Raw genomic sequence first — 13,208 nt, forward strand, 5'->3', positions numbered from 1 at the left:
CACCCTAAACCTAACCCTAAACCTAACACTTACCCTCACCCTATCCCTCACCCTAACCCTTACTCTCAACCTAACCCTAACCCTAACCCTCAACCTTACACTCACCCTAACCCTAACCCTAACCCTAACCCTCACCCTAAGCCTAAACCTAACCCAACAAAGCACCCCAGCCCTCACTCTATCCCTAACCCTAACCCTAAACCTCACAATAACCCTAAACGATACCAAAACACTCACACTCACCCGAACCATCACAGTCACCCTAACACTCACCCTAAACCTAAAACTCACCCACACCCTACCCTCACCCTCACCTAAACCTCACTCTCACCCAAAACCTCACCCTCACCCTAAACATCAATGTAACCCTAACCCTCACTCTAAACCTAATCCTACCCTCACCCTAAGCCTAAACCTCAACCTGAACCTAAACCTACCCTTCATACTCACACTCACCTTCACCCTCAGCCTAACACTAACCCTAGCCCTCACCCTCATCCTAACCCTCATCTAACGTTAAAGCTAACCCTAACCCTGACCATCGTCCTAACACTCACCGTAACCATTACCCTCACCCTCACCCTAACCCTAACCCTAAACCTAAACCTCACACTAACCCTAATCCTCACACTAACCCTAACTCTACCCCACAACCTAACCCTCATCCTAACCCTAACCCTAAACCTAACCCTAACCCTAACCCTAAAAATCACCCTAACCCTAACCCTACGTTTAACCCCAACCCTCACCCTGAACATAACCCTCATCCTCACCCTCACCCCCAGCCGAAACCTCACCCTAACCCTAATCCTAACCCTAATCCTCAACATCATCTTAACTCTAACCCTAACCCAACCCTAACCCTCACCTTCACCCTAACCCTATCCCTAACCCTAACCCTCACCCTAACTCTAACCCTCAAACTAACCCTAACCCTAACCCTCAACCTCCACCTACCCCTACTCCTAACCCTCACACTAAACCTCACCCTAACCTTAACGCTAGTCCTAACCCTCACCCTCACCCTAAACCTCACCCTCACACTTACCTATACCCTAACCCTTACTCTATTCCTAAACCCCACAATAACCCAAACCATAACCATAACCCTAACCCTCACCCTCACGCTCACACTAAACCTAAACCTAACCCTAACCCTCACCCTCACCCTCAGCCTAACACTAACCCTCACCCTCAGACTCACCCTAAACCACACCCTCACCCTCACCCTCACTCTAAACCTAACCCGAACCCTTAGCCTCAACCTAAACCTAAACCTCACACTAACATTAAACCTAACCCTCACCCTCACCCTAACACTAACCCTAAACCTCACCCTCACCCTAACACTCATCCTAAACCGAATGCTAAACCTAAACTTCACCCTAACCCTAACCCTCAACTTAAAACTTAACCTCACCCTAATATTAACCCTAATCCTAACCCTAACCCTCACACTAAAACAATCCCTCAGCCTAAACCTAAACCTAAATATCAGCCTAACCCTCACCCTAACCCTAAGCCTAACCCTAATCCTCACCCTTTCCCTATCCCTAAGCTCACCCTCACACTGACCCTAACCCTCACCCTAACCCTAAACTTAACCCTAACCCTCACCCTAACCCTAACCCTCACCAGGACCCTAACCCTCACATTAACCCTAACCCTAACACTAACAAAACCCTTAACCTAACACTCACACTAACCCTAAACTTAACCCTAACCCTCCTCATAACCCTAATCCTAACCCTAACTCTCACCCTCACCCTAACACTTACCCTCACCCTATCCCTTAGCCTCACCCTAACCCTCATCCTAAACCGAATGCTAAACCTAAACTTCACCATAACCCTAAACTTCACCCTAACCCTTTCTAACCCTAATATTAACCCTAAATCTAACCCTAACCCTCACACTAAAACTATGCACAGCCTTTCCCTAACCCTACCCATCACCCTAACCCGCATGCTAACCCTGAACCTCACCCTAATACTCACCCTATCCCTAACACTAACCCTTACCCTCACCCTCACCCTATTCCTCACCCTAACTCTAAACTTAACCCTAACCCTCAACCTAAACCTAACCCTGCCCCTCAACCTAAACCTCACCCAAACCATAATCCTAAACCTCAACCCAACTCTCGTCCTAAACCTAACCCTAACCCTAAACCTCACCCTAACCCTCACCCAAACCCTAACCCTAAACCTCACCCTAACCCTCACCCAAACCCTAACCCTAAACCTCATCCTAACCCTCACCCAAACCCTAACCCTAATCCTCACCGTGACCCTAAACCTCACTGTCAAAATAACCGTCATCCTAGCCCTAACCCTCACACAAACCCTAAACCTCAGCCTCACCCGAAGCCTAATCCTCACCTCAAAATCACTCTAACCCTAACCTTCACCCTAACCCTAACCCGAAAACTCACCCAAACCCTAACCCTCACCCTCACACTCACCTTCACCCTGAGCCTAACCCTAACCAAGCACTAATCCTAAACCTATCCCTCACCCTAACCATAAGCCTAAACCTAACACTCACCCTAACCCTAACCCTAACCCTATCCCTCACACTTACTCTAAACCTCACTCTAACCCTAAACCTCACCCTCACACTTACACTCACTCTAAGCCTACCCCTAAAGCTAACACTAATCGTAAACCTAACCCTCACCCTCATGCTAACCCTAACCCTAACCCTAACCCTAACCCTCACCCTCAGCCTCACCCTCACCCTCAGCCTAACCCTCACCCCAACCCTAATCGTAAGCCTAGCCCTCACCCTCACACTCACCCTAACCCTCATCCTAAACCAAACCCTAAACTTAACCCTAACCCTCACCGTCACCTTCACACTAACACTAACCCTAAACCTAACCTTCACCCTAACCCTCATCCTAACCCTAATGCTAACCCTAACCCTCACCCTAAACCTAACCATCAACCTAACCCTTACCCTCACCCTAACCCTAACCCTAACCCTCACCATCAACTTAACCCTCACCCTAAACATTACCCTCACCCATATCCTAAACCTAACCCTAACCCTCACACTCAGCTTAACCAGAACACTCACCCTCACCCTAACCCTTATCCTAACCCTAAACCTAACCTCACCTTAATCCTCATCCTAACCCTAAGGCTCTCCCTAAACCTCACCATAACCCTAAACATCACCCTAACTTTTACCCTCACCCTAACCCTAAATCTAACCCTAACCCTCACGATCACCTTAACCCTCACCCTAAATATAACTCTCACCCATGTCCTAACCCTAATGCTAACCCTAACCCTCACCCTCACCCTAACCCTCACCCTAACTCTAAACCTAACGCTGACCCTCCCCATAACCCTAACCCTAAGCCTAACCCTAACCTTCACAGTCACATTAAGCCTAAACATAGCACTTACACTCAAACCTAACCCTCACCCTAACCCCAAATCTAACCCTCACCCTAAACCTAATCCTCACCCTCAACGTAACCCTCACCCTAACCCTAACCCTAACATTAACCCTAATCCTCACCCTAACCCTCACCCTAACCCAAACCCAAACCCTCACCCTAACCCTCACCCTCACCCTAAACCTAACATTAAACCTAACCCTCACCCTCAGCTTCACCCTCACCCTCAGCTTAGCGCTCACCCTAACCCTAATCCTAACCCTAAACCTCACCCTCAGGTGCACCCTAAACCAAACCCTGAACCTAACCCTCACCCTAACCCTCAACCTATACCTCACCCTAACTCTAACCTTCAACCTCACCCTATCCCTCACCCCAATCATTACCCTAACCCTCACCCTAACCCTAAACCTAACCATAACGCTCAACCTAACCCTTAGCCTAACCCAACGCTCACCCTAACCCTTATTCTAACCCTAAACCTAACCCTCACCCTAACCCTAACCCTCCCCATAACCCTAATCCTAACCCTAACTCTCACCCACACCCTAACCCTCACCCTAACACTTACCCTCACCCTAACCCTAATACAAACCCTTAGCCTCACACTAACCCTCATCCTAAACCGAATGCTAACCCTAAACTTCACCATAACCCTAACTTTCACCATAACACTTACCCTAACCCTAAACCTAACCCTAACCCATAGCGTCACCCAAACCCTAACCATCACACTAGCCTTAACCCTAAACCTCACCCTCACAATAAAACTATCCCTCACCCTTATCCTAGCCCTACCCTTCAGCCTAAAACTCACACTGACCCTAACCCTAACCCTAATCCTCAACCTATACCTAAACCTCTTGCACACCCTCACCCTAAACCTAACACTAACCTAACCCTCACCCTTCCACTCATCCTAACCCTAACCCTCATCCTCTACCTAAACCTCACCCTGAAACTTAACCTCACCCTAACCCTAACCCTAACCCTCAACCTAACGCTCACCCTAACCCTGACCCTAACCCAGGCCCTCACCCTCACACTAACCCTCATCCTAACCCTATCCCTAACCCTCACCCTAACCCTAAACCTCACCCTAAACCTTACTCTCACCATAACCCTAACCCTAACCCTAACCCTAAACGTAATCCTCACATGAAACCTAACCCTCACCCTAGCCTTAAATCTACCCCTTACCCTAAGCCTCATCCTAACCCTATCCCTAACACTAACACTCAGAATAATACTAACACTAACACTAACCCTAACCCTCACCCGACACCTAACCCTCATCCTCACCCTAACTCCCAGCCTAAACATAACCCCAACCCTAATCCTAACCCTAAACCTCACCCTCACCCTAACTCTAACCCTAAACAAACCTTAACACTCAACCTCACCCTCACCCTAATCCTAACCCTCACGCTAACCATAACCCTCAACCTAACCCTAACCCTAACCCTCAACCTCACCCTAACCCTAATCCTAACCCACACCCTAACCCTCGCCCTAACCCTAAAGCTAACCCTAACCCTCACCCTAAAACACAACCTCACCCTTACCTTTATCCTAACCCTAACTCTCACCCTCACCCTAACCCTCACCCTAAACCTAACCTTCACCCTAAACCTAACCCTCACCAAACCCTAACCCTCACCTGCACCTGAGCTCTCACCATCACCCTAAACCTAACCCTCATCATAACCCTAAACCTCACCCTCACCCTCACTCTCAACCTAAGCCTAACCCTAAACCTAACACTAATTCTAAACCTAAACTTCACCCTCACACTAACCCTAACCGTAACACTGACCCTCACCCTCACTCTCACCCTAAACCTAACCCTAACCCTAACCCTCACCCTAAGCCTAACCCTAACCCTAACCCTAAACCTCCCCCTAACCCTATCCCTAACACTCACGCTCAAATTAACCCTCACTGTCACCCTAACCCTCACCCGAACCGTAACCCTAAGCAACACCCACACACTGCCCCTCCCCCTCCCCCTCACCCTAACCCTCACCCTCACTCTAAACATCACCCTAAACCTAACCCTCACCAAAACCCTAACCCTCATCCTCACCATAAACCTAAATCTAAACCTAAAACTAATTCTAAACCTAAGCCTCACCCTCACTCTAAACCTAACCCTAACCCTAAACCTAAACCTCACCCTCACCCTCAGCCTAAGCCTAATCCTATCCCTAGCTCTATCCCTCACCCTACATCTAACCCTCACCCAAAACATAACCCTAACCCTCAGCATCACCGTCTCCCTTTACCTATACCTATCCTTAACCCTCATCCTCAGGCTCAACCTCAACCTAAGCCTAACCATAACCCTCTTACTAACATTAACCCTAACCCTCACCCTCACGCAAAAACGAAACCTATCCCTAACCCTCACCCAAAAGCTAACATTAACCCTAACGCTAACCCTAACTATCACATTTAACCTATCCCTCAAACTAACCCTAACCCTACCCGTCAACCTAACACTCACCCTAAACCTAAACCTACCCCTAATCCTCAAACTATCCGTAAACTTAACCCTCACCCTAACCCTCAACCTCAGCATAAACGTTCCTCTCACCCTCACCCAAACCGTAACCCTAAGCCTCACCCTCACCCTTACCTTAACCCTAACCCACACTCTCACCCTAACCCTAATATTAACCCTAAACCTAACCCTAACAATCACACTAATCCTATCCCTCAACCTAACCTTAACCCTAGCCGTCAGCCTTACCCTCACCCTAATCCTCAACCTACCCCTAATTCTCACACTATCCCTAACCCTAACCCTCACCCTCACCCTATCGCTTAGCATAACCATTACCCTCACCCTCACCCAAACCCTAACCATCACCCTAAACCTAACCCTAACCCTCACCCTCACCCTAACGCTTACCCTAACCCTAAACTTAACCCTTATCCTAACACTCACCCTATCATTAACCCTAACCCTAACCCTAACCTTCACAATAAACCTATACCTCACCTAACCCTAAACCTATTTCTCAGCTTATCCCTCATCCTGACCATAAACCTAACCCTAATACTCACACTATAGCTATCCCTCACCTTCAAGCTCCCCCGAAACCTAAACCTGAACCTAATCCTCACCCTCACTCTCAGCCTAACAATAACCCTAACCTTAACCCTAATCCTAACCCTAACCCTCACTCTCACACTCACCCTAACTCTCACCGTAAAACTTACCCTCACCTAACCCTCACCAACACCTAAACCTAATCCTAACCCTAACCCTCACTGTCACCCTAACCCTCACTCTAAACCTAAAATTAACATTAACCCTAACCCTCAACCTAACCCTCACCCTAAATCTAAACGTAACCCTACCTGTCACCCTAACACTCACCCTAACCCTAAACCTAAACCTAAAACTCACCGTCACCTTAAAACTCACCCTAAATATAATCCTCACCCATACCCTAAACCTAACCCTAACAATCACCCTCAGCCTAACCCTAACACTCACTCACCCTAAATATAATCCTCACCCATACCCTAAACCTAACCCTAACAATCACCCTCAGCCTAACCCTAACACTCACCCTCACCCTAACCCTTAACCTAACCCTAAACAAAACCTCACGTTATCCTCACCCTAATCCTAATGCTAACCCTAACCCTCACCCACACCCTAAACCTCACCCTAAACCTTAACCTCACACTAACCATAACCCTAACCCTCACCCTCACACTAAACCTAACCCTCACCCTAACCCTCACCCTAACACAAACTCTCACCCTAACCTTCACCCTATCGCTTACCCTAAACCTAACCCTCACCCTAACCCTCACTGTTACCCTAACACTCAACCTAAGCCTAACCCTCAACCAAACCTTAACCCTTACCCTCACCCTTACCCTCACCCTCAACCAAACCCTCACGCTCACCCAAACCCTACCCCTCAGCCTAACCCAGCCCTCACTCTAAACCTAACCCTAACCTTAACCCTAACCCTCACCCTCATCCTAACCCTCACCCTAACCCTTACCCTCACCCTAACCCTAACACAAACCCTAACCCTAATCCTCACATTAACCCTAACCCTCACCCTAACCCTCACCCTAAACATAACCCTCAACCTAACCCTCACCCTAAACCTAACCCTAAACCTAATCCTCACCCTCACCGTATCCCTCACCCTAAACCTTATTCTCACCCTAACCCTAACCCTAACCCTCACACTTACCCTCACCCTAACCATAAACCTAACCCTCACAGTAACCCTAACCCAACCCAAAATCCTAACCCTCACCCTATTCCTAACCCTATCACTAAACATAACCTTAACCCTAAGACTCACTCTCACCTTACGCTCATAATCACCCTAACACTCACCCTAAACCTAAACCTAACCCTCACACTAACCCTAACCCTCACCCTAACCCTTACCCTAACCTAAAACCTAACCCTCATTCTAATAGTCACTCTAATCATAACGCTAAACCTAACCCTAACCCTCACCCTCACCCTAACCCTTACCCTCACCCTAACCCTAACAGTATATCTAACCTTAACTCTCACACTAACCCTAAGCCTCAGCCTAACCCAAATCCAACCCCTCACAATAAAACTCATCCTATCCCTAACCCTAAACCTAACCCACACCCTAACCCTAACTGTTTCCCTAACTTTCACCCTCACCCTAAACTTCAACCTAACTCTAACCCTCACCCACACCCTAAACCTCACCCTCACCGAACCCGAACCCTCACCCTAACCCTCACCCTCACCTCCCCCTCCTCACCCTCACCTGAACCATAAACCTAAAACTCAACCACACCCTAACCCTCACCGTGAACCGAACCCTCACGATCACCTACACCCTAAATATCACCCTAACCCTAAATCTAACCCTCACCCTAACCCTAACCCTCACCCACACCCTCACCCTCACCCTAAGCTGAAAACTCACCCTAACACTAACCCTAACCCTAACGCTTACCCTATACTTGCCTTAAACCTAACCCTCTCGCTAAACCTAACCCTCACCCTCACCCTAACCCTTACCCTCAACCTCACCCTAACCTTAATCCTAACCCTAACCCTCACCCTAATCCTAACCCAAACCCTCATCCTAACCCTCACCATCACCCTAAACCTTACCCTGACTACAAACTTACCCTCACACTCACCCGCATCCTCAGCATCACACTAACCCTCACCCTAGACCTAAACATCACCTTAAACGTAACCCTCACCCTAACATTAACCCTAACCCTCACCTAATCCTAAACCTCACCCTCACCCTAAACCTCACCTTAAACCTAACAATAATCCTAATCCTAACCCTATGCCTCACCCTCACCCCAACACTAACCCTAACCCTAAACATAAACCTCATCCTAACCCTAATCCTAACCATCACCCTCACCCTCACCCTCACCCTCAGACTAACCCTAAACCTACTCCTAATCCTAACCCTAACCCTCACTCTCGACATCACCCTAAACCTAACCCTAACCCTAAACCTCAACCACACCCTCACCCTCACCCTCACCTTCACCCAAACACTAACAATAACCTTAATGCTAAACTTACACCTCAGCCTAACCCTCACCCTAATCCTAACCCTAAACCTAATCCTCCACCTATCCCTAACCATAAACTAACCCAAACCATCAACCTAGCCCTTAGCCTAAGCCTAACCCTAACCCTAACCCACACACTAACCCTAAACCTCACCCTAAACCTAACACTCACCCTGACCCTCACCTTCACCCTAACACTCACCACAACCGGCACCATAACCCTAAACCTAACCCTCACAATAAACCTCACCCTAACCCTAACCCTAATCCCAACCCTAACAATAACCCTCACTTGAAACCTAACCCTAACCCTCAACCTCACTATCACCCCCACACTAACCCTTACCCTCACCATAACCCTAAACCTAAACCTAAACCTCACCCTCATACTAGCCCTAACACTCCCTACCCTCTCCCTACCCTTACCCTTCACCCCAACCCAAAAACTCACCCTCAATCTCACCCTCAGTCTAACCCTCACCCTAATCCTAACCATAACCCTCACCCTAACCAAAACCATCACCCACAGTCTAACCCTAAACCTAACAATAATCCTAAACCTGAAGCTCACCCTCACCCTAACTCTAATCCTAAGCCAAACTTAACTCTCACCCTAACTCTAACCCTAACCAAACCCCAACCCTCACCGTCACCCTAACCATCACCATAACCCTAACACTCAACCACACACTAACCCTAACCCTCACCTGAACCCTCGCCCTCATCCACACCCTCACCCTCAACCTAAGGTGAACACTCACCCTAACCATAACCCTAACTCTCACCTTAACACTAAACTTAACCCCAAACCAGACACTAACCATAACCGTCACACTAAAGCTTAACCTAACCCTCAACCTCACCCTAACCCTAATTCTAATATTTACCCTCACCCTAATCTTAATCCAAAGCCTCACACTCACTCTAACACTTACCGTCACCCTAACCCTAACCCTAATCCTCACCCTAACCCTAACCTTAACCCTAAACCTCACCCTAACCCTAACCTTCACCCTAAGCCTAACCCTACCCCTCACCGTCATGCTAACACTCACGCTAAACCTAATGTTCACCCACACCATAACCTTCATTCTCACCCGAACACTCAGCCTCACACTAATCTTCACCCTCGCCCTAAACATCACCTTAACTCTAACCCTCACACTAACTTTTACCGTAACAGTCTCCTAACCCTAAACCTCACCCTAACCCTCACTTTAAGCCTCACCCTCACTATAAACCTAACCCTAACCATAACGATAACCTTCATCCTAACCCTAATCCTAACCATCACCCTCAACTTCACCCACACCCTCAGACTATCCCTAAACCTAATCCTAATCCTAACACTAACCCTCACTCTCAAACTCACCCTAACCCTAACCCTAACCCTAACCTTAACCCTCACACTAAACCTAACCCTCAACCTAACCCTAAACTTACTCCTCAGCCTAAACCTCACCCTAAACCTAGCCCTAACCCTAAGCATCTCCCTATCCCTACCCATAACCCCAACCCTCACTCTCAACCTAGCCCTCATTCTAAGCCTAAACCTAAACCTAACCCTCATACTAACCCTAACCCTCACCCTAACCCTAACACTCAACCTGACCCTAAACCTCACCCTAACCCTTACCCTCACCCTAAACCTCACTCTAACCCTAACGCTAACCCTCACAATAACCCTCAACCCTAACCCTAAACCTAAACATCTACCTCACCCTCACCCTCACCTAACCCTTACCGTCACTCTAACCCTAAACCTAACCCTAAACCTAACCATCACACTAACCCTAACCCTCACCCTACCCCTCACCCTACCACTAAACCTAACCCTCATCCTAACCCTAACCCTAACCCTAAACTCACCCTCACCCTAACCATCAACCTAACAAAAACCCTCACCTTCACCCTCACCCTCAGTATAACACTAAACCTAAACCTAAACCTAAACCTAATGCTTACCCTCACCCTAACTCTAACCCTAACCCAACACCAACCCTCCCTGTCACCCTTACCCTCACCCTAACCCTAATGCTCACCCTAACTCTAAACCTCACCCTCATCCAAACCCTCACCCTCACCCTCACCCTAAGGCGAACACTCACCCTATCCCTAACCCTAACCCTCACCGTAACACTACACATAACCCTAAAACTCACCCTAACCCTTACCCTCACCCTAATCCTAAACCTAACCCTCAACCTCACCTTAACCTTAACCCTAACCCTCACCTTCACCCTAACCCTAACCCTAACCCTTACGCTAACCCTAAACCTCACCCTTATCCTAAGCTTCAATCTAACCCTAACCCTAACAATCACTGTCACCCTAACCCTCACCCTAAACCTAACCCTCACACACACCCTAACCATCATCCTCACCCGAACACTAACCCTCAAACTAACCCTCACCCTCGCCCTAAACATCACCTTAACCCTAATCCTAACCCTAACATTAAACCTAAACCACACCCTAACCCTAAACCTCACCCTCACCCTAAATCTAACCCTAAACCTAACATTAATCCTAATCCAAACCCTAACCCTCACCCTCACCCTAACATTAACCCTCACCCTAACCCTAACCCTAACCATCACGCTCAAACTAACCCTAACCCTCGCTCTAAACCTAATGCTAACACTCATCCTAACACTAACCCTCACCCTCACCCTAACCCAAACCCTCACCCTCACCATAACCCGAACCCTCAACCTCACCCTAACCCTAGCTCTAACCCTAATCCTAAACCTCACCCAACCTTAAAACTAACCCTCATCCTCACCCTCACCCTAAGCTAACCCTAAACCTAACACTAATCCTAAACCTAACCCTCATGCCCCCCTAACGCTAACCCTAAATCTAACCAAAACACACACCTTAAACCTCACCCAAACATGAACACTCACCCTAACGCTAACATAATCCTAACCCCGACCCTAAAAATAACCCTAAACCTAACCTTCACCCTAACCCTAACCTAACCCTCACGCTAAGCCTAACTTTCACCCTAACACTCAACCTCACCCTAATCCTCAGCCTATCCCTTACCCTTACCTAACCGAAAACCTCACCATCACCCTCACCTTCACCCTAAACCTCACGCTCACCCTAGCCCTCAACCTAAGCCTAACCCTAACCATAATCATCACCCTCAAGCTCACCCTAACCCTAAACCTAAACCTAACTCTCAACCTAACCCTCAACCTAACCCTAATCCACAAACTAAGCCTAACACTAACCCTAACCCTAACCCCTCCCTCACCCTAAATCTCACATTAACCCTTACCCTCACCCTAATAGTAACTGGAACCCAAACCCTAACCCTCAGACTAAACCAAACCCTCTCACTAACCCTAAACCTTACCTTCACCCTAAACCTAATACTAACCCTAACTCTAACTATAACGCTAAACCTCACCCTAACCCTAAACATATCCCTCAACCTCACCCTCACCCTAATTCTAAACCTATCCCTAACTCTAACCCTAACCCTAAACATCACCCTAACCTTAACTCTAACCCTCACCCTCACCCTCAGCCTAAACCTAACCATAACACTACTCCTAAACCTAAACCTAACCCTCACACTAAACCTCACCCTCACCCTAACCCTAACCCTTACCTTCAACCTCACCCCACCCTCACCCCAGCCCTCACCCTAAGCCTAACCCTAAACCTAACACTCATCCTAACCCTAACCCTCACCCTAACCCTATCACTCACCCTGACCCTCACCCTCACACTAACCCTCAGCCTAAACCTTACCCTAAACCTAACCCTCTCCCTAACCCTAACCCTAACCCTCAAAATAACCCTCACCCTAACCCTAATCCTAAACCCAATGCGCACCATAACCCTCACCCGAACCCTAACCCTAACCCTCAACCTCAACCTAATTTTCACCCTAACCCTTACCCTCACCCTAAACCTGAAGTCAACCCTAACCCCAAACCTAAACCTAACCCTCACACTAACCCTGACCCTCACCCTAGCCCTCACCCTATTCCTAAACTAAACATCATCCTAACCTGAACCCTAACACTAACCCTCACCATCATCCTAACCCTAAGCCTAAACCTCACCCTAAACCAAACCCTCACCCTCACCATCGCCCTAACCCTCAGTCTAACCATAAACCTAACCCTAATCCTAACCCTAAACCTCACCCTCACCCTAACTCTAACCATAACCCAACCTTAAACTTCACCCTAACTCTATCCCTAACTCA

Source organism: Dipodomys merriami, unplaced genomic scaffold (assembly GCF_024711535.1).
Source record: "Dipodomys merriami isolate MVZ:Mamm:240054 unplaced genomic scaffold, mDipMer1.0.p SCAF_54, whole genome shotgun sequence".
NCBI classification, from domain to species: Eukaryota; Metazoa; Chordata; class Mammalia; order Rodentia; family Heteromyidae; genus Dipodomys; species Dipodomys merriami.